The 21715-nt window shown below is 40.8% G+C and overlaps 1 protein-coding gene across 3 annotated transcripts in view; it reads right to left on the bottom strand.

The window, feature by feature from the left end:
• The window catches only part of grm4 (glutamate receptor, metabotropic 4), a 216720-nt gene that overhangs the window by 93947 nt on the left and 101058 nt on the right, over nucleotides 1-21715 (bottom strand). The gene's annotated exons all lie outside the window — the stretch shown is intronic.

Below are 21715 nucleotides of genomic sequence, written 5' to 3'. Positions count from 1 at the left end.
GTTTTATGCTTCCTTGTCTCCCAGTGACTATATATACAGTGAATCTGGAAAGTATTTACAGCGCATCATGTTTTTCACATTTTGTTATTTCACAGCCTTATTCTAAATGGCCGGGCAGCTCTAGAAGATTTTTCTCATCATCCATGTGGAAGTGGAAGAAGTTCGAAACCACCAGGACTCTTGCTAGAGCTGGCCAGCCATCTAAACTGAGCGATCAGGGGAGAGTGGCCTTAGTCAGGGAGCTGAACTTCCAGAAGGACAACCATCTCTGCAGCAATTCACCAACCAGGCCTATATGGTTGAATGCCCAGACGGAAGCAACTCTTTAGTAAAAGGCACATGGCAGCCCATCTGGAGTTTGCAAAAAGGCACCTGAAGAACTCTCAGACCATAAGAAACAAAATTCTCAGGTCTGATGAAACTCTCTGGCCACGCTACCATAAAGGCCTAATTGGTGGATTGCTGCAGAGATGATTGTCCTTCTGGAAGGTTTTCCTCTCTTTACAGAGCACCTCTGGAGCTCTGACAGGGTGACCATCGGGGTCTTAGTCACCTCTCTGACTAAGTCCCTTCTCCCCAGATTGCTCAGTTTAAATGGTCGGCCAGCTCTTGGAAGAGTCCTGAGTGATTTAGTTAATTTAAATAGTACAGCTACACTTTGCTCATGATTCTAAATTAGTAGCACCTGTTTGAGGTCGTTAGGTGTCATAAAGACACCTGTGCACCCCACTATCAGCCAAAGCCTAAGTAGCAACATGGGCTAAACCAAAGAGCTGTCAAAAGACACAAGAGACAAAATTGTAGACCGACACAAAGCTGGAAAGGGGTACGGGGCAACAGCTTGGTTAAAAAAGAACAACTGTTGGAGCAATTGTGAGAAAATGGAGAGGCTATTGATGACTGTCAATGTCCCTCAGACTGAGGCCCCATGGAAGATCTTTCCTCGTGGGGTATCAATGATGCTAAGAATGACGAAGAATCAGCCCAGAACTACACGGGAGGAGCTGGTCAATGCCGTGAAGAGAGCTGGGACCATTGTTTCCAAGGCTACTATCAGTAATACACTAAGCCGTCATCGTTTAAAATCTTGCATCGCACGGAAGGTTCCTTCTGCACATAGGACAGGACAACTGCACTGTATTAAGGAGAGGATGAACGGGGCTATGTATTGTGACATATTGGGCAAAAACCTCCTACCCTCCGTCAGAGCTTTAAAGATGGGTCGTGGCTGGGTGTTTTAACATGACAATGACCCAAAGCACACAGCCAGGAAAACCTAGGAGTGGCTCCTAAGAAGCATATCAAGGTTCTGGAGTGGCCTAGCCAGTTTTTAGACCTAAATCCAATAAAAAATCTTTAAAAGGAGCTGAAACTGTGTTGCTCAGCGACAGCCCCGAAACCTGACAGATCTAGAGAAGATCTGTATGGAAGAGTGAGCCAAAATCCCCCTTGTAGTGTGTGCAAACCTGGTGAAGAACTAGAATTGTTAACAAAGGCTTCTGTACCAATTATTGACTCAAGTGATCAAATACTTATTTGACACAGTAATTCACAAATAAATTGTAAAAAAAATCATACAATGTGATTTCTGGATTTTTCTTTTTAGATTCTGTCTCTCACAATGGAAATGCACCTACTGTATGCTGAAAACTGTAGACCATGATTTCTACGTATTGTAAGAGAACTTGCAAAATCACAGGGTGATCAAATAAAGGTTCAGTGAAACAGAGCAAGTGGGAAGTGCTTACCCAAAGTGATCCCTGAAGCCTCATCAAGGGGGCCCATCTTTTTTTTTTCTTTTTTTTTTTTCATTTATTTTTGTCACTGGAGTAGAACTCTAAATCTGTCATTATCATCAGAATTATTATGTAGACCTAATTATAGACATTAAACGATGTTGGTCCAGTTTTTACTGAAAACATCACATTCTGAGATTAAACAAAGAAGGTATGGCAAGAGCTCCTACAAGCCAAAATCTCAGTTTTTCCAAGTATGCATGTCAACACTGAAAATGGAGTTCCTTAATATCATTATACTGTTTTCAGTTTGGACAAAAAGCCTAAATACATTGAAAAAGCCTTGTTTTGATTTCATGTGTTTATTTGTATGTACTCGGTATTAGCCTAATGAGTTGTATCTGTGAAGTTTTGGGGAATAACAAGGTTTAGTAAAAAATATATATATTATTTTATTTCATGTAGAATACTCAGGCATGTGTGATCTCGACGTTGGGTTACAAAAATATGTCTGATGGCTTCAGATAAAAAAAAAATTAAGAAGTATAAAAATCAGTTATTGCTAACAGGTTCATGACAGCCTTGTGCACTAACTTTGGTGGTTCTAACTTCTATAGCATAGGGGCAATGTAGCGTTAAAATTGAAGGGCCATTGAATTAATGTGCAGGGGATGAAGAGTGAGGTACAAAAAAGGATCAATAAAGGAGAAAGATGAAGGTATGAAAAAAGATGAATAGTTTGTTTTGTTACACAGGTCTTCAGCATTAAATTGGTGTTTTTCTTCAACTGAAACCAAATCAAAATAGGAGGATCTTGACAGTACGTGAAGAAAATGGGAAATAAATAGAAATAAAGATGAAGGACTTGAGCGCATTCTTTTTGAAAAGGGTAAGCACTGGGCCAAAGCATGGGACACACGGATCTGTAAGGAGAGCACACTAGATATTTTAAAAGACAAAGAAGAGGCAGAAGAAAAAGATGACGAAGAAGAAGCTTGTGCTTCTATTAAATGATCCAATGATGCATTATTTATTCCAGACAAAATGTAAATTAGATTTATCAAGATTTGATGAGATGTCAAAGGATAAGAAAGACACAAAAAGAAGAAAGACCATGTGTTGTACCATTAAATTGCAAAAAAAAAAAAGGATGTGACTCCAAAAAAATACAGATGATAATTGTAAACTTTATGAAAGGGTGCATTAGCTTAGGGGACTTTGGGGTGAAGAAAAAATAGAGTGAAACTCTTGCTGTTATGTGAAATTAACTTGACCTTTGACTTTATTCCTACATGCTTATGTGCCAGTTTATTCTCATATGCCTGTGACCACATACAGTGAGCCTTACATAATTACGAAAAAGACAAACCCATTCACAGCTAGCAGAAAGGGGAAAAAAAGGAAAGAAAAAAAATTGTGAAAATGGCAAGACAAGGCTCCTCTATTAAAATAATGTACCGTTAGCATGACAGTATCATGCCTCATTCCATTAATAATACTTCAGTCACTAGCACAAACACTTTTGAATCTTGACAAACAGTGGGGACTTAGGACAAGCATAAAGTAATCGAAATAAAGCAGGATGCTGAAGAGTATTGACATTGTGTTTTTAAGTGCTGTTCTGTGTTCAATGGTCAGCCCACTGATGGAAATAAAGTGCACTATTAATAGATCAATTTTGCTCAGTCTTTTATTTTATAACATATAAAAATGTTATATTCATGAGGTGTTATGAAGCAGAAAGGGGACAAAGTGTCAGCCAAGATAGAGATGAAGAAATCAGAAGTGTGAGAAAGCTTTATAGTGCATTCTTCATCATACAGTATGAATAGCATCTTAAAAATGAAACAGACATTGGTCTTATTCAAAGCCCCAACCATGACACAGTTTCAGCCTTCTGCCAGTGCCCAACAGATTTCTCCGATAAAGTCTTATGGTACCGAATGGAATTCATTATGCCACTGACCTTAACAAGATCTCCCGGACCACTGGCAGCAGAACAGCCCCAAAGTATCGAAAAAGCCACCATTACCTTTACCATCTGGGGTGAGCCGCCATTCTTTATATACACCAATAACGCTTTAAAACTGAAGCAGACACTGGTTCCTCCACTGTCACAGTCAGTTGATTTGGAGACAAGAATAAAGAAGTAAACACTGTCTGACAAGTTGTCCAGTTTTTATTTGAATATATGCATTTGTATTGGACAGGGCTATGCACTAGTGAGTTTCACATCAATTTTGATGATGGAATAAGTAACAGTCATACCTACTATAATAAACCAATCATTTGTCTTCAGGAAAAGTTTTGTCCTGGTCAGGGTTATGGTGGATTCAGAGCTCAGAAAGAGCGTGCATGAATACACTTTGGAAGGGATGTCAGTACATCACAGCACCCACAGGTTTAACCTAGCTAAAACACATACTAGCATGTTATTTTAGGATGTGGGAAGAAACCAGAGCATCTGCGGGTAAGCCACAGGGACAGGGCGAAAACACACAAAATAGTAACCCAAGCTCAGCATCAAACAGAGAACCCAGAGCTTTAATACAGCGATGCTACCCACTGCACCACCCTGCTGACCACAGTAATATTTTTACTCTGTCCACTGTGTATCAGCTGGGTTAATAGGAATTACATCACATTAACAAGAAAATTAAATCAGCATCTGATGTCAGTTCTTTGAAACAGTTCACTGGGTTTGCTGAGACATGTTTACATTGGACAAATATATATATTGTTAAATCTACAATCTGACCGTAACTAATTGTAATTGCTAACCATGATTAAAGCATCATACTTTGTATATCTGATTTTGTTTCATGAAATATCAGATAAGGAAATGGACTAGATCAACATTTTACAAGGGATCAAATGGAAATGAGGAAACCTCGTGTTCAGATAACAACAGGAGACATAGAGAGTTAGAGAAGAGTTTTAGATCAGTCAAGATCTATTCACAGGACTCCCACTGACTCGTCACAAAGACAGTAGCAGATGCCATCTGCTACAGAACTACTGTGATTCCTGGAAAGTGGACTCTCGTGATTCTGACTCCAATCTCTGGCTCATCCATATTGCTAGACGTGTTGCCGTTTTTCTAACAATAGCATGGCTGTGTTTTATTCTGTCCCAAATCACTAGCCAGTCAGAGCCGAGTTCAACCTCCTTCTTAATTTTTTGCTGAACTCATGAATTTTTCATGCAGATGCACGCTTAAAACTAAAAAAAAATAAAAATAAAAAACACTGCTGGAACTGTAGACAGTAGCTCTATCCTCCTTTTTACATGAAATATGTTTTTCCTGGAATAAGAATTGGCAATTTGTCTTGATGCAGGCAACAGAACAAGGATGGGCTGAAAATGAATTCATCTCCATATATGCATAGAGTTTAGCAGAATAAATGTCCCACCCCTAAATTAGCTTTGCCTTTATTACCACAAGGTATCATAATAATGCAGATTACTAATTGGCACATTTTGCTCGAGCATCCTCTGGCAAACATGACATGACTCAGCCTCTTTCTGTATTATTTAAAAACACTTGTTCAGGGACCTTGGAGCACTCTTTCGTGCAGGACATTTACAACCCATTGAGTTTTTTTGGGTTTCTCTAGTGAACTGTCTTCTTCTAATGAGACCACAGAATTGAGAGGGACGACTTAGTACCTTGATTTTGTGTCATTGTAATTATTTCTTTATTTATTTTGATGTGTGTTTCTGGTCATCATCTTGTTGGAAGATCTAACCATGGCCATGATTTAGCCTTCTGAAAGAGGCAACAAAGTTAGGGGCTAAAAACATTCTGGTATTGAAAGAAGTAAATTATGCCACTGACTGTAAGATGAGCCCCTGGACCACTCACAAGTAACAGCTCCAAAGCCTCAAAAAGCCACCACTGTGGGCATGACGTGCAGTTCTTTGTATGCAGTCCCCTTTTTTGAAAACATAATAATAAAGTTGAGCATGGACAAAAAGCTCCATTTTTCCCCTCATCCGCCCACAACACAGACCTCCAGTTGTAACCAGTTGTAAATGTTTTTTGGCCTAAGTTCAGGAGCTGGGATTTGTGACTTGGTCTCATAAAAGGCTTCTTTCACAGAACTCGTCCAAAAGGCTTTTGTTCAATGAGGTGGCATCGCATTGTTTAATATGATTCCAAGGTTTCACTTATCACTGCAGTTCTGAGTTCTATGGAACTCAGCAGCTTTTTGTCTCGTATGAGTTGATAGCTCTTTGGTTTTACCCTTTTTTTGTTGGTTATTACAAGAATTGTCCCTGTGTGTTACTTCATATTTATAACCCAATGAAACAGGAAATGGCCTTAGATGACAATAAAGTTCATAGTCACTATAGATGAAATCAGGAGTTCCTAGTTCTAAAAGCTAGGCACTAAAAGCAATATTTTTTCCCCACAGAGCAAATTCCTTTGCTTGTATTTATAGTATCCGTCAATGGTGCCAATCGTTTTTGACAGAATCAATTATTTAGAAAATAAAACACCTTTGAGGTATTTAAAAAATTTAGAATAGTTATTAGAAGAAAATTAGCTTATTTAAAGAATACTATTTTTGCTTATTCTCATGAAAAGTGCCAACATTCAGTGTTCGATGAATTGTAGTTCAATAGATAGATAGATAGATAGATAGATAGATAGATAGATAGATAGATAGATAGACTCATTGGTTGGACATATTTAACCCTTCTGATCACATAATATAATTAAAAGAAATTGGCATCAAAGATGATAACACAATGCACAGGAATCTTTGCACTCCCCAATAATGACACGTTACTGCCAGAGAATATCTGATGTGAACGGGGGGCAAAAATAACTTTAAAGTGGTTTCATTTTGCAAAGCTTGAAAATGTATGAAAAGAAGACATATCTTTTGATTCGAAATCACAATAGCAGAATGTGGTGAACATTAAAAGAGGGGCGGCTAATCCGCCACATCTTTTGTTGGTACTAATCATCAAAAGCCTCGATAGACACTCATCAAAAACACAATCGAGTGCTTCAGTCCTCTTCTGACAGTTTGATTATCGCCAGAGACACAATCATGATCACTCAACATTTTCTGTGATGAACAGAGAAGGCTGATAGTGAAGAACATGCGACAGCTCGCTACAATCCACTCTATAGGAAAAACATGCTGATTTCATTCTTCACCACACGAAAATCTGTCTGTTACAAAAGATTAAGGAAAATTTACCTCACTATCTTTTATAGTCATTTAACTCAATAAAGGTAATGGAAAAATTACTGCTATATACAATGCAGTGATCAAATTTCCCATTATTTTTTAATTGATATAAGGCAGGGGAACATTTTACTCAGAGTCTAATTGCATTTTTATATAGTCTTTTTTAATATTCTGCTTTGGCAATGCAGGGTACTTAACTGAAACGACGGAGGAAAAGTATAGAGTACAATGTGCCTACGAAGAAAAGTAAAAAAAAAATCAGGAAAAATGTAATGGAATTCTCTCTCGCTCTCTCTCTCTCTCTCTCACACACACACACACACACAAAACTATGTTTGCTGACTTAAAGTTTTTCATTAATTTATTTATAATTCTTTCCACTTTATTCCAGGTTATTGTTTGTTTGTTTGTTTGTGTGTGTGTGTGTGTGTGTGTGTGTGTGCGCGCGCTGTGATGGTATGTCTCCTGGGATAAGCTCCATTTCCTATTAATCTATTACTAATAATAGTAATCTTATCTTGTATACTACCTGTTCGTGGGCCCCCCTCCTCCACGCACCAAGTATGGATAGAAAGTATGGATACTAATAGAAAAAAATAGGGGATGGACTTTATCCCAGGAGCACACACACACAAACCCTAATCTGTATGTCTTTAAACTGAGGGAGGAAACTAGAGTACTTGGAGGAAACCCAGCAAGCACGGGGAGAACATGTAAACTCCCTGCACACACACCCGAAATGGGGGTATCGAACCCCGACCCTGGAAGTGCTAACCTTAAGCCATTGTGCCGCCACTACTAATACTACTACTAATATTAATAATAATAATAATAATAATAATAATACATGTATCCATGAAGCCTTATGTACAAACAATATTCACTTATCATCTCTGTTATTTTTTTTTTTCCATCATTGTACTCATATACCCTGTTTTACCATCATACAGCTTTTTCCTTCCTTAAGCATCTGCTCTTGCTGTGTCACAGTTTTAATCATTATTCTTCTGTGGGTTAATATGATGATTTATTGCTCGGTTTATTTACGTGGTTGTTCCTCTGTGTCCTGTGGGTGGTTTAGTTTGGAATTTGCATGCTTGGTCTCGTAATGATGCCCGTTGTTTCTACACTTGACAACGCCCATGGATTCATTACAAATCAAACACATCAGACTTGTGCTTTTTGCAGGGAGTATGTCATATTTTGTAGTCTGCTCTTCTAAAATAAGCTTCTTCTTTTTTTTACTGTCAACTCTCATTTTCTTTGTTCTGAGGAATTGTAAGCTCACCCTTTTTACATTTTCAATCTGATTTTCTTGCCTACTGTTGAAGACTAGCTGAACATCTTTTGACTACATTACTGAACTAGCAGTTCTACTAAACTGTTTGCTGTCATAGAAACTGACTCACAGACTTCATGATTGGATGAAAATAAAAGGCTTGGCAAGTATTAGATGGATTGCAAAAAGAGTTTTGTCTTTACACTGAGATTTCGTGTCTGGGTTTAAAACAATGCAGTAGGTCTGGACCCAGACTGGAGGCCACCTTTTGGGCATCACTGGTATAATAGGGAACAAAGCAACGATACTATACATGCACATGTACCTGTATCTGTTTAATGCTAAAAAATACATATTTCAAGTTATAAACCTGTGCACCACCATGTTCCTGGAGACACTGAAAAACACACAAAAATAGAAACACCAGCTGTTAACATGATGTGTGATCACTGGATCTGACAGTTCCTCAAGATGTGTGCTGGACTTTTTTCTTATCTAAGTATTCTTTTATCCACTCTCACACATATGGTTTTGTTTGTACCTACTTACTAATGAATTAAATTGCAGTTTTTCAAAGTATAAACAAACGAGTAGCCTAATTTAAGCCACCATGACCATGACCCAAGCAGTTACTGAGGGCGACTACATGTTTGTGTTAATTGAGCATGTTAATTTGAGCATGAAATCGGAACACTTGCTTGAGCCTGATTAAAAATTAAAAAAACACACACCGACCAAATGCCCTTTAATCCTTCCAGGCAAGGAATCTAATTTAAAAATAATCTGTTTAAACACTTAATCTTTTCAATCTGTACAATGTCTTGCGTATTCCATTCAACTGAGTCACTATCTTTTCACCAGAGGAAAAGAGTGCCTCTAGTATGTGTCTGTTTAGAAAAAGACTAATTCCCTATGTGTTAAACTTTTTTTCTTTTAATGAAATATTAATATGTAAGTGGTAATCACTCATATTTATTTTGACAGTCTCTGCTTTACAATCTTATTACGTCTTGCAAGATGAGTAAACCAGTTAAACATTCTCTATACTGCTTATCCTGTATAGTGTCGCAGGAGGCCTGGAGCCTATCCCAGGGGACTCCGGGCACTAAATTTCCACCAACGGGCCCAATCACTTACACACAAAAAAATTGGAAATGCCAATTCGCCTAATCTTCGATCTCTGAGAGGAAACCGGAGTACCCGGAGGAAACCCACCAAGCATTCAAACATGCAAACTCCACACACAGAGCAGAAGGTGTGATTCGAACCACTGTCCTTAAAGGTACGAGGCCATTGTGTGCCAAAACATTCTCACACACAAACAAAACAACATGTAATGAAAAATACCAAAATTCATTACACAGTAATATTCCTTGTATACTGTACTATTCAGAAGTATAAATCTACAGTCCAACAGTTTAGTGAGTGGTTTTCCTGCTTAAAGAAACCTAAATCACCTCAAAAACCTATTCGCAGATTTAATAGGTGTGTTAGAGAAGACAACAAAATCACCAAACAGTAGATTCCTTCCTTCCGGGATTAATGTCACGGACAGTCTTGCTGTAGCCAGCTTAAGGTGCATATTAGTGTGAGAAACTCGACAGTGTTTCAAGATGAGGTCTGGGAAAGGCTGAACACTCCTGTGTGCTCTTGTGCACCATTCCTTCAGTATTAGCTCTAGGCTAACTATACAAAAATAGGCAGTGCTCAGGGGGAATCATCAAACGAGTCACAAATAAGCTCAAGTATTGTAAAAGGTCTTTGACTAGACTTGCCTATGTATTTGCCTGTATTTCCAAAGGGAACCAATGCATTGGATTCTTAAATATCTTTAGCTGCTCAGGGCTGCCTTTGTTATCTTCTCAGCAAATAGACGTTTCTTGCAGCCTGATAACACCACAGCTCCATGTAGCAGTGTGCAGCTGGATCAATAAATCGAGTTGTGTTTTTAATTTGCTGTTAGACAATATTACCAAATTACTGAAAGAGTAAGGGAGACAGCGTTATTGAGCAAAAGTCTGTGTCCACCTTTGTAACAACACATTGGTAGGCAAAAGAAAGAGGGTCCATTTTCTGATATGTCCCATCACAGGATAATGCACTGTAACATGAGTCCAGTCCTCCCAACCCTGTCTTCACTTATTTGGCTGGCCAGAGAGCAGCCGGGCACTGGTTACTTTAGACAATCGATCCATTTAATATCCTGTTTCCTTTAAATGCATTTCTAGCATCTACCTTAATGTTTCAGAATTGGGCTGCTTTAAGGCATTTGGTTTATAAAAACAAAATAACTATTAAAAAAATATAAAAATCAGAATTTTTACATTTTGTAACTGTGTAACCTTTTCATATTTGCAAGGTTACACAGCATACATATCTTTACACCAGCACAATGTATTAGAAATAAGTGAATTAGGATATGATCAAAGTGTAGACTTATTATTACTTAGGAGATGAACATGTATTAGAGGGATTGAAATGAAAGAATAGTTAAACATTCTGCTCAGATTCTGTCAAATGCTGCAAAACTAAAAAGACTGCATTTAACAATACACATGGATAATTGACCAAAACATATCACGAAAAGACCCAAGGCAAAGAAATAGAATGTTCTTATACAGCTACTGTAAGCCAGTGACCTGACCTCAATTCAACTGAGCACGCTTTCAATATACTGAAGACAAAACTGAAGGTAGAAGGACCCAAAAACAAGCAACGTAAATGTAATATTTTTGTTAAACACCTTGAACTAAAGCTGAAAGGTTACACTTTCAATTACATTGTGATTGCTTCTTTGCTTTTATTCTTTTAATAATTATTTTTTCTTTTACAGAAGCAAAATGAAACAAATGGAATGCACAAATATTTAAGGACCTATATGTGTGTGTGTGTGTGTGTGTGTGTGTGTGTATACACATATACATACAGTAATATACAGTGGAACCTTGGTTAACGAATGTGTCACGGTACGCCGGGTAATGCCCGCTTCTCGGGACAAGTCCTGATCTCCCGCAACTCCCTTCCACACTCCATTCCGCGGCTTCCATTTTGCCGCCTGAGTTACTCATGCTGGCGCACACCTGCGCCTCATCACCACCACTCTATATAACTCTCCCTCAAGCAGCGAACCCTTGCCGAATTATTGCGTGCCAATGCTCTATTGTCTCGTGCCTTTTTGTCAAGTATATCTGCCTGTTTTCACGTTGTTGATTCTCTTTTCTGCTCCCCAGGATTACGCTCTTGCCTCTCGGATTAAACTCGTTTGCTACGCTGACTGCTCTACCGGCTTTGATTCTCTGCTTTCACTTTCGACTACGGCTTGTCTCGATCCCCCTGGATCATTCTAGTTTGGACTACAGGTGTGTGCTGTCCTTATTCAGTTGTTGGTCAGTGCCTCTGCTCTCTACCCTGACTCCTTTTGGCTGCTCTTATTTAGTGAGTCTAAGACGGCAAGCGCTCTGCCCTTTGATCTTTCACTGTTGCTCTCTCGCCCGTGTTGTATGGGCTCTGGATCTCACATCTTCTAGACCTCTGCCTTCAGCCACTTCTAACCTCCCCTGCTGCCCATTCCTAGTGGCATTCTGAGTGAACCACATATTTTGCCTAACTTTCTTCTGTATCTACTTTCAGCATAATCTCATCTGCTATAGCTCTGCCCACAGCCACTTCCAACCTGCCCTGCTGCCTACTCCTGACTGCCTTTAGAGTAAACTATATATATATATATTCAATATAAAAGAACTACATTATACATAGCTATATCTATATCTATTTATCTATATATATCTATATATATCTATATCTATCTATATATATATATACTGCCTAATGTTCCCTTTATCTGCTTCCAGCATATTTTCCAATTAAATACTTTTTTCCATTTGATCTGTTGTGTCTGCTTGTGGGTCCTTTTAACCTGCTGACACAGGTCGGCGTGTGACAGAATAATTCGGCCAAGCATGGACCCAGCAGCGTTAGGACAACTTAGGACCGCCGTAGAGGCACAGGGCTCCCTCCTCGGTACACACCAGGGGGAGATTCAGCAGGTTAATCAAAATCTAAGGTCTATGGCGGACACCCTCAGTGCACTCACCTCTCGTATCGAACAACTGCAGACTCCATCTCCCTTAGTTCCAGCTCCACTCCCTCTTCCCCGGGAACCTCGCCTGCCCCCTCCTCAGTCATACAATGGAGAACCTGGCACCTGCCGATCTTTCCTCTCGCAATGTTCTCTTTCTCTAGAGTTACAGGCTTCAACATTTCCCACAGAACGCTCTAAAATAGCTTATATTATTACCCTCCTCTCGGGAAAAGCACGTGAGTGGGGAACAGCGCTGTGGGATGCCGATGACCCATGCTGCACCAACTACAATGCGTTTACCAATGAAATGAGGAGGGTCTTTGACCGTTCCCTTTCAGGCCGGGAGGCAGCTGGGCAGATGCTAAGACTCCGTCAGGGAACACGATCAGCCTATGATTATGCCATCGAGTTTCGCACCCTGGCGGCCTCCTGTGGATGGAATGAGTGTGCCATGTTTGATGTTTTTTTTCATGGACTAAGCGAAACCGTCAAGGATGAGCTGGTCTCTCAAGAGCTCCCCTCTGGCCTAAACGAGCTCATGGATTTAGCGGGGCGCGTCGATGCACGTCTCCGGCTCAGGCGCAAAGAACGCACACCACCCCTGGTAAGGACCAGACCAATGTCCCCCCCACAAACTGCTGATTCACCTGACCAGCCTATGCAGGTGGACCGAGCCCGAATTTCTCCCGAGGAACGCCAACGTCGGCGGGATAAACAGGCCTGCTTCTACTGTGGACAAACAGGTCATTTCCGCCTCCAATGCCCGGTAAAAGGAGGGGGCCCACATTGAAACTGGGAGCCTTGGAGGGCCCTTCTCACACAAACCTCCCAAGCCAACGCCCCTTACTACCGGTTATGATCATCTGGAGTAACAAGGCTCAACCACTAAAAGCCCTCATTGACTCTGGATCAGACCAGGACTTGATCTGTGCTGCAACAGCCAGGAAATTGAACATCCCTTCTTTACCCCTAGATAACCCCCTATCTGTCCAGGCCCTCAACGGAAGTTTCCTTCCATCAATCACTCACCGTACACCTCCAGTCACTCTTAGAATCTCTGGCAATCACGTTGAAACCATCTCCTTCCTTATTATGGAGGATTCTCATGCCCCTGTCGTCCTTGGCACCCCATGGCTAATTAGACATAACCCCAACATTGACTGGGCCAAGAGCACTATCCTTGATTGGAGTCCTGCCTGTCTCTCCTCGTGCCTTCATGCTGCGAGAACCCACTCGTCGCTCTCTGCCACTGAAGAGGTTATTGAGCCCTCTGACCTATCCAATGTCCCACCTGAATACAGCGACCTCCAACAGGTGTTCAGTAAGGCACGTGCTCTTTCTCTACCACCGCACAGACCCTACGATTGCTCCATTGATCTCCTTCCAGGATCTACCCCCCCTAAGGGACGTCTGTACTCCCTATCGGCTCCAGAGAGGGAAGCCATGAACAAATACATCACCGAATCACTGGCGGCAGGAATTATCCGACCCTCCTCCTCGCCCGCAGGAGCCGGCTTCTTTTTTGTGGATAAGAAGGACAAGTCCCTTCGCCCCTGCATTGACTATCGTGAGCTTAATGCCATTACCATCAAGAACCGTTATCCCCTTCCTCTCATGTCTACTGCTTTCGAGCTCTTGCAAGGGGCGTGTGTTTTCACAAAGTTGGACTTACGAAATGCATATCATCTGGTAAGGATAAAGGAGGGGGACGAGTGGAAGACCGCCTTTAACACACCAACAGGCCACTACGAGTACCTAGTAGTTCCTTTCGGACTAACTAATGCCCCTGCCGTTTTCCAGGCCCTCGTTAATGATGTCCTGAGAGACTTTTTGAACATCTCTGTCTTTGTTTATCTAGACGATATCCTGGTATTCTCTCGTTCCTTGGAAGAGCATAAGCGGCACGTCCGACAGGTCCTGCAAAGACTCCTGGAGAACAAACTGTACGTAAAAGCAGAGAAATGTGAATTTCACCGCAGCTCTGTGGCCTTTCTTGGGTTCATTATTGCTCCCTCTAGCCTACAGATGGAGCCGTCCAAGCTAACGGCCGTCACAAACTGGCCGACTCCCAATTCAAGGCGAGACCTCCAAAGATTCCTCGGGTTTGCCAACTTTTACAGGCGTTTCATCAGGAATTATAGTTCAGTGGCAGCTCCCCTCACAGCACTAACCTCCACAAGAGTCCCCTTCCGTTGGAACAAACAGGCCGAGAATGCATTCTCTGACCTCAAGCACCGATTCACTTCTGCGCCCATTCTAACAATCCCAGATCCTTCCCTTCAATTTGTGGTGGAGGTAGATGCCTCCGAGTCCGGAGTTGGGGCTATCTTATCACAACGATCACCCAAGGACAAAAAGCTACACCCCTGCTCGTACTTCTCCCGCCGTCTCACCTCAGCAGAAAGAAATTATGACATAGGAGATCGAGAACTGTTGGCAGTAAAGCTTGCTCTAGAGGAGTGGAGACATTGGCTGGAAGGTACTGCTACCCCATTTTTAGTCTGGACTGACCACAAGAACTTAGAGTACCTCAAATCAGCCAAGAGGCTCAACGCCCGCCAGGCAAGATGGAGCTTATTCTTTTCACGCTTTAATTTCATGCTCTCGTACCGCCCTGGCTCCAAAAATGCCAAACCTGACGCCCTGTCTCGACAGTTCTCCACACCTCAACAACCAACGACGAGTGAGTCAATCCTGCCCTCCCGCTGCCTAGTAGCAGCCGCACTTCTGAATGTCGAGAGGCAGGTTAAGAAGGCACTTAATCAGGAACCAGGCCCTAGCAACGTTCCCCCCGATTGTCTCTTCGTCCCGGCCTCTGTGCGAACTCAAGTGTTAAAATGGGGACATAGCTCTCGGGTTGCCTGCCACCCGGGGGGGGCCCGCACCCTATACCTACTCCAGCAACGATTCTGGTGGCCCTCTATGAAGGATGATGTCCTGAGATTTGTGGCAGCCTGTGACACCTGTGCTAGGAGTAAGTCAATCAATAAGCCCCCTACCGGCCTCTTGAGACCCCTCCCTGTTCCACGTCGGCCTTGGTCACATATCGCCCTGGACTTTGTTACTGGTCTCCCCAACTCTGATGGCAACACTTGCATCCTGACTGTGGTGGATCGCTTCTCAAAGTCTGCTCATTTTATTCCCTTGCCTAAACTTCCGTCAGCCAAGGAAACGGCGGAACTAATGATTCTCCACGTTTTCCGTCTGCATGGCCTCCCAACTGACATTGTCTCTGACCGTGGGCCCCAATTCTCAGCTGAGTTCTGGAGGGACTTCTGCAAATCAATTGGAGCAACACCCAGCCTATCTTCTGGCTATCACCCCCAGTCGAACGGGCAGACAGAGAGACTCAACCAGGAATTGGAGAAAGCCCTGAGGTGCATGGTGTCTCGTGATCCGACTACATGGAGCAAGGCGCTTCCCTGGATAGAGTATGCACACAATTCATTACCGACCTCCTCCACAGGTCTCTCCCCCTTCCAGTGCTGCTTTGGCTATCAGCCACCCCTGTTCCCAGCACAAGAAAGAAAGGTGATGGTACCCTCAACCAGTTCTTTTGTACGCCGCTGCAAGAAGATTTGGTCCCAGGCCAGAACTCGTCTCCTACACACCGTTAGCACCTTTAAGAGGCAAGCGGACCGAGGCCGCACAACAGCCCCCAGATACCGAGTAGGTCAGAGAGTGATGCTGTCCACCCGAAATATCCCCATTAAGACAACCTCCAGCAAACTGTCACCCAGATTCATCGGACCATTCACAATCACCAAGGTAATCAATCCTGTCTCCGTCAGGCTTTCCCTACCACTCACTATGCGCCGCATCAACCCGACCTTTCATGTCTCACAACTCAGACGACTAGTACACAGTTCGTTAAACCCACCCCCCCATCCTCCTCCTCCTCCTCGACTCATTGACGGGGGTGAAGTTTTCACAGTGCGTAAACTACTAAAGGTTCGACGCCGAGGGCGTGGCCTACAGTACCTTGTCGATTGGGAGGGATACGGCCCAGAGGAGAGAAGTTGGGTTCCCGCCAGGTTCATTGTCGACCCAACCCTAATTTCAGACTTCCACCGGCAACACCCAAAAGCACCAGCTAGGACGCCCAGTGTCGCCCATAGGGGGGGGGGTACTGTCACGGTACGCCGGGTAATGCCCGCTTCTCGGGACAAGTCCTGATCTCCCGCAACTCCCTTCCACACTCCATTCCGCGGCTTCCATTTTGCCGCCTGAGTTACTCATGCTGGCGCACACCTGCGCCTCATCACCACCACTCTATATAACTCTCCCTCAAGCAGCGAACCCTTGCCGAATTATTGCGTGCCAATGCTCTATTGTCTCGTGCCTTTTTGTCAAGTATATCTGCCTGTTTTCACGTTGTTGATTCTCTTTTCTGCTCCCCAGGATTACGCTCTTGCCTCTCGGATTAAACTCGTTTGCTACGCTGACTGCTCTACCGGCTTTGATTCTCTGCTTTCACTTTCGACTACGGCTTGTCTCGATCCCCCTGGATCATTCTAGTTTGGACTACAGGTGTGTGCTGTCCTTATTCAGTTGTTGGTCAGTGCCTCTGCTCTCTACCCTGACTCCTTTTGGCTGCTCTTATTTAGTGAGTCTAAGACGGCAAGCGCTCTGCCCTTTGATCTTTCACTGTTGCTCTCTCGCCCGTGTTGTATGGGCTCTGGATCTCACATCTTCTAGACCTCTGCCTTCAGCCACTTCTAACCTCCCCTGCTGCCCATTCCTAGTGGCATTTTGAGTGAACCACATATTTTGCCTAACTTTCTTCTGTATCTACTTTCAGCATAATCTCATCTGCTATAGCTCTGCCCACAGCCACTTCCAACCTGCCCTGCTGCCTACTCCTGACTGCCTTTAGAGTAAACTATATATATATATATATATACAATATAAAAGAACTACATTATACATAGCTATATCTATATCTATTTATCTATCTATATCTATATATATCTATATCTATCTATATATATATATATACTGCCTAATGTTCCCTTTATCTGCTTCCAGCATATTTTCCAATTAAATACTTTTTTCCATTTGATCTGTTGTGTCTGCTTGTGGGTCCTTTTAGCCTGCTGACACAGGTCGGCGTGTGACAGAATGCCCCTCAGTACAAACAAATCACTTCACGACCATAAAATTCGCCTAAAACTTGTCTCTGACTGTTGGTAGTAGCCTTAATGTGGGAGCCTCCTAGTGACGGGTGGGAATTGGACACGACTAAATCAGGGAGAAAATTAGAGGACCGCCACAAATAATAATAATTAATAATAATAATAAAAACACTAAAGTGTTCGCTCTCTCCTGTACAGTTTTTTTATGTTTAGTGCTGTATATTATTTTTGTATAATTATGTTTTTTTTTCCTAATTTGTTTTATATTTTGTGAAATAAACTAAAAAATGTAAAGTGAAATATAGTTCATAATGATTGAAAAGGAATAAATTTTATTTACATGTGTTTCTATAGAAAAACTGAATCAGTGTACAACTAAATCGGGTCACGAACAGAATTTATTAATGAATTTCAGGATTTATGAAGCTAGTTTCTCTGTATATATCCTCTGATTGTAGTGGGTCTTAGTTTTACAGATTGTAGTGCGTCTTAGTGTGTACAGCTCCTTTAAAATCCTGCCACAGCATTTCAGTTTGGTTAAGGTATGGACTTTGACTAGGGCATTTCAAAACCTTGATTCTTTTTTTTTCACCCAATCTGATGTAGATTCATGGTGTGCTTTCGGATGCATGACTGAATTTAAACCAAGCTTTACAGAGGAGTTCATGGTGACTTAATTACTGCAAGGTACCCAGGTCCTATGGCTGCAAAACCATGCCCAAATCATCAAGACAGTTGTCATTCTCAGGAGTGAATTTGTCTTATACTTAAACCTACTATATACAGTACATATTTATAAATTCCAGTGGTAAAAGATGCTATACTACTTGTGAAGAACTGTTATAGACTTGGCTATACTGCAGCACCAAACTCTAAATAAGTGGTGTTGATATTTTTGAGATGTCAGTCATGTTTATTACCAATTCACTGATTGAAAATAGGTTATGAGGTTCAAGCCCTTTGAGACTTCTCCATGTAATATACAAGTCACATGGAGCCGCTGTGCACCCAGGCGGAACAAGCAAAGACTGCACAGTCCAGTGAACACTGAGATATTTTTTTTTAAGCAAAGGCTAAACTCCCACACACTCCCAGTGAAGCAATGCATCTGGGCTCGGGTTAAAAATGACATGTCACATGCCTATTGTCCAATGAGTGTTAATCTTTGCCCCAGTTAAAACATAGTGTACTTTAATCTTTCATAGGATCACAGAGAAATCACGCTTGATTACTGTATTTAAACATCTTACTGTATTCCAGACTTAGGCTTTGTTTCTGGAAATATTTTGGATGTTTGCAGTTTATTATGGAGAATGGCTATGAGGGTTTGTCTCATTTAGCCACAAAAGCGTTAGTGAGGTCAGTCACTGATGCCAAGTAAGGAGAGTCCTAGGGCACATTCAAAGTTCCAGTTCATTTCAAAATTGTTCAGTGGGTTGAGGTCAGTGTTTAGTGCAGGCCAAACCATTCATTTTATTTCAACCTTGGCAAACCATGTCTAAATAAAACTCATTTTGTCCTTTGTCATGCCTTGGCAATATACCTTATACAGCTTACCTTAAACAAATGAAATTAGATTATTTAAAAAATCAGGGCAATGATGAATTAAGAACAGTGGCAGCATCTCCAGCTGTCTTAAGGAAGACTGGGGTTCGTTCCTCGATGGGGAACCTGAGCAAAGGGGTTGCACTGATCAATGCACTTTCAGTGCTGTTCCCAGATAACATAGCTAAAATAGAGAGGACTGCATCAGGAAAAACCTGTGCCAAATCAAAATATGCAAATTGGATGATCCACTGTTTCAACCCACAACAAAAGCCGCCAAAAGAAGATTAACATTTGAATTTAAGCCATATTGTTTCCAGATCAAATATTTTGGGGAAAGAAATAATAAAATCACTGAAAAAAAGGGATAAATCAAACCAAACCAAATCCCAATTATAACTGTGATGCTCCTCTTCAGGCTTTTATAACAGCTTGAACACTTAATGAAAAACAACATTCTCTGTCAGCCTCTTTCCAACTTTCTTAAATAGCATCATCTCATTGGCTAATGCAAATTTAAAATTCATTACTTTCACTTTTATCCAATCATTCACACTATATTATTGTTTTCATTTAGTCCAATGTAACCTTGTTTTCTTCTGTTTAGGTGTCAGTGCTGGTTTATGTTTGGCTTTTCTACAATAAATGAATACAATGAACACATTTCACTTAGCTGATTTCTTACCGTTCTTTCACAAACCTTGACTCCGGTGTCTGCTTATTTCTTTTTCAAGAGCATTTGTTTGTGCATTATAATATTTTAAGGCATACCGCTTTTACTTCTCTATTGTGACACTTTGACATCTTCTTTGGTCTATCTGTATGTTTTTTCAATGTTGTTTAAATTTGTAGACAGAGAAAACTGGAAGCACCCAACTTCTTTTGACAATCTCTGTTTTTTCATTAATTCTTATATTTATATTGTCAGTTAACAACTCACTTGTTAAGCCCATGTCTCCTTTCAGTTAGCCAATTCCAACAGCTCAACAGGGTCTGCAGACTCATTTGCATTTTTAGACCTGTGCCAGCGTTTGTTTTAAGGCGGATCAATAATTTTTCCGTGACATTGAGTAATTACAGTTTTTATCTACTTTATCTGGAATTTTTGATTATATATAAAATATAAATCTGCTATGAAATAAAAGAAGAAGAAGAAGAAGAAGCTGGGTGATCATCCTGCAAGTGATGAATCCTTAAACCTTGCCAGGAATTATGCATAAATGTGTGCTTCCAAATTTGTGGTAGTTTGGAGTAGGCTTTTATATGGGTGTGATGACAGGTATTCAAAAATTACTGGCAAATTTTTTGTCAGGGTACTTAAAGGGAACCTATTGTAAAAAAAAAAAAAAAACTCACTTTTTAGTCCTTTTAGACTGTACGTGCATGTACAAAAATTTTAGACAATATGCAAAAAAAAAAAAAAAAAAAAAAAAAAAATTAAATAATTTCTTCTATCTTTTTTATATTGGCTGGGGCTTAAACAAGCCAGTTAGATAGTTCCTCTTTTGTGACCTCATACAAGAAGAGCCCCCACCCCCTGCATGTTGCTCAGCTCTGTTGCTCTCCGGTGGGGTGTGTCTTGGCAGTAGCTTATTTACATAGACAGTGCATTTGGAAGAGGAATTAAAAAAAAGGCTGTCTTATTTAATTTAAAAAATATATAAATCACATTATAAATAAAAAAGACCAGGCTTCCTATGTAGAATTAAAGCAATTGTATGGTATTTAAAATGTTCATTAAAAATATAGCGTTGCTGCATTTTCACACCCATTTCTGACCAAAATTTCACTAGTAAGCCTCAGAAGATTTTTTTTCTCATTTCTTCTCAACCCAAATTAGTAAATGTACAATATTTGTCAACACAGCATTAAGAGACAAATTTGTTTACATACTGTACTGTATATGCGGTCCTAAAGGCTCGCACAATTACCCACAAGATGAACAAGAGTACAAACAAATGTATGTTATTTTATCTCTTCTATGTCAACCAACTAGTTAGTTCTAAATGACAAAATCTTGCCCTGTCCTCTATGCTTTTGTTGACAACAGTGCCGCTGTCTCAGTTATAAAAGCATTTATGCAACACTGTAATTGTCACCAGACCCATTAAATGCACAATTAATACACATAAACACACAACCCCATCTGTCTCGAATGACCAATCTATTACTTTTCTTTTCCCTTGGCTACCTAAGTGAAGCATAAATTCCATAGAAAGAAACAGAAACCTATCTTTCTATAACAAGTTAAACAACTATGTCCTTTAGGTTTGTCCATACATTTTTATAAATCCCTGACAAACACTTTGCTTCATTCTAACTCGATAAACCATCTTATATGTGCTCATGAATAATTAAGACATAAAAATCTGCCAGGCTAAGGAAAATAAAGACCAGCGGCGAATGTGTGCCATTACACTAACGCCATAAATTCTTGAAAGCACTAATTCTAAATCTTCAGGCTCAGAGCCGTAAAATGCACACCAAAGCACATTTGTTTGTTTAATTCCTTATGTGTATCAAACAAATCATAATAGTAAAATTTAATAAATAAATCTATGCTTTCTTTCACCAATACATTTCTAGAATTTTCTATGTTCAGTCAGGTCCATAAATATTTGGATATTAACAAAATAACATTATGTTGCCAATTGCATTTGTGGCATTTGAAATTTGGTGTTGGTAAATCACAACCTAATGCTGAAAGAACTGTCAATGTGAGTGAAGCATGA

This window comes from Clarias gariepinus, chromosome 6 (assembly GCF_024256425.1).
Source record: "Clarias gariepinus isolate MV-2021 ecotype Netherlands chromosome 6, CGAR_prim_01v2, whole genome shotgun sequence".
In the NCBI taxonomy this organism is placed as follows: Eukaryota; Metazoa; Chordata; class Actinopteri; order Siluriformes; family Clariidae; genus Clarias; species Clarias gariepinus.
The sequence above is the reverse complement of the archived record's forward strand: the minus strand, read 5'-3'. Positions and strand labels throughout refer to the sequence as shown.